The sequence below is a fragment of the Penaeus monodon genome, chromosome 10 (genome assembly GCF_015228065.2).
Source record: "Penaeus monodon isolate SGIC_2016 chromosome 10, NSTDA_Pmon_1, whole genome shotgun sequence".
Classification (NCBI taxonomy): domain Eukaryota; kingdom Metazoa; phylum Arthropoda; class Malacostraca; order Decapoda; family Penaeidae; genus Penaeus; species Penaeus monodon.
This window is the reverse complement of record NC_051395.1, coordinates 43164381-43166880: the sequence shown is the minus strand read 5'-3', so window position 1 is coordinate 43166880 and position 2500 is coordinate 43164381.

The window sequence follows — 2500 nt, the reverse complement described above, 5'->3', positions numbered from 1 at the left end:
AATATTCTCTTCGGGAGATGGTTTCAAAGCACTCATTTAAATATCTTTTTTCAAAGTGTTATCTTAGGTAGATAGTTTGAAAAGTACTCTCTCGAATAGCTTGTTTCGAAACACTTTCATGGCTATACTGCTCTATACTGTTCTACAGAATTCTCAGTAGTAACTAGTTTTAAAGAAATTTTCTTGATAGATCATTTCAGAGTGCTCACTTAAATAGCCCAATTAAAAAAAAAAAAAACTATAAAGATAGTTTTAAAGCACTCACTTTAAATTACTTGTTTCAAAGAACTCTCCTAGTTAGATTGTTTCAAAGTATTCTGTGTAGATTATTGTTACTGTAGGAGCAAGCTGCTCTGTAGCCCAGGGGGGATGCCTTGCGCAATTTTAAGTATATAACTGCCCCCCCCCCCCGAATGACCTAGAACCTCATGAGAGTGGTAGCGGTAAAAGGAGGATTCTAGAATACGTGGCTATGGTACCCTTTCAGCGGGCTTTCTCCGTATAATATAAATAAATAGATTTAAAAAAATAAAAAATAAACAATTAAAGTATAAATAACTGATCATAAATTACTTTGAAGTAAAATCAAGCAACAATAAAAACAAAAAATGGGTATATAAAATAGTACATTCAAGTTACACTACCGATTAAAATGGGTCGTAATATAATAAATACGATCACCTTTACATGACTGATTATCAATATATAAATTAAATTTGTCCAACTCCTAATTGATAAAAAACAAGACAACTGGCAGGTCACACGTAACTTTTGTCTCCCTGAAGTCTCGGGCGGGATCCATTCGCTGAAAAATAGGGTTCATAGTAACACAGTCTTAATAGGACCAAGTGCGGACACCGACTAAAACCAAAGAAAACCAGACCCAAACGGGTGTAACTAAAAAATAAATAAATAAAAAAATCCCCAAAAGCTTTAATCTTAAAAAAACGTGAAAGATGTCAAAGATGCGGGAGAAGCGACACTAAAAAGCGGCTTCTCAGAGCGGGACAGCGAGCGGGTTGTGGGATGCGGGAGGCTGCCGTCAAAGATTATACAGGGAAAGATAGGAACGCGGGAGAATTTGGTGTGAGGTGTACATTCGTCCTAAACATTGTCTCAATAGATGGCGCCAGCGAATTGCGGTAGATTCTCGTGTCGTCTGTTTGTTTACAACTATACATCGCGGCATTTGACATGTTCAAAATGAGCGACTCGCACCCTTGCTTTTTGTGTGGCAGGAAAAAGTGTGGAAATCCTGATTTTATTTTTCATCGCTTTCAAAAAGATGAAGATAGGTAAGATTATATACGGTTCATAATTGCAGAAATGTGGTAAACTAAAGGAGATGAACGCACTAAGGTAGCGAAAATATGATGACACAATCGGAAAGGGAGTAAAATCTACATTCATTGATACCAAAATTATGTTGCAGTGACGATGAAATTAAATAATACAGAATATATCGTGGTACTTGGTCACACAAGACTATGTATTTTCCTCTTGCCCTAAATACTAGGTAGATACAATGTATCTTGGGTGTTGTTAGGGGGCTTGCATCCCATCAACCATATCTCAGGGCAGTGTCCATGGGCACACCTAGTTCTGGCCATGTGCATTATCCTGGGTGAAGTTCAGGAACTCTGAAAGGTGTGCCTGTGTCCTAAAATTAATGTAAAATGGCTAAACATACAACACCCTAATCCTTATTCATTATTATATCTGTTCATTATATATAAATACAATAAGTATTTACTTGTTAAAATATGTACAATTACTATATTCATCACTAGGTATACCCACAGACTTACCAACTCCATTATCACTGGAAAAGGAAATGCTAATTTCAAACAATAGTGAAGAAGTTCATCTGACTAAACCCTCTGATTAAGGATAAGTCCGATATGCGAAGCTTAGTCTCGCCCGGGCTATGCCATGAGGGGAGCCCGGCCTGTGTCGACTAATGCCGACTCGCTCACGTGTGTCAGCTGGTGCTGACTCGGCTGAACCTAGTCCTTACCCGCCGTGGTGCCCAGCCACAGCAGTAACCTCCGGGCGACAGTTGCAACTTCTTGCGCTGGGCGGGGCGCGAACCGCCGACCCCTCGGATGAGAGGCCGACACATTACCACTGTACTAGCCCGGAAGCTACCCTCTGATTCAGATAAGAAAATAATATACATTCATAACTGAACACATGTGTTGCCGCATATATTGGCATAAAAGTATATTACTTTGATTCATAATATGATACATTATTTAGTTTATTGTATTTTCATCATTAAATGAAAAGCTTTTTATTATATATAAAAGCAAGCAATATTTAATGAGTTAAAATGTGTACAATTATTAAATTGATTTGCAATTTTTCATTAGAAGAAATATGCCAAACAGTAGACTATTGTGAAGAAATTCAACTGGATATACCCTATGATCCAGGTAAGAATATGTGCATTCATAACTGAATACATGTGCATATATTGACATAAGTGGTTATTACTATA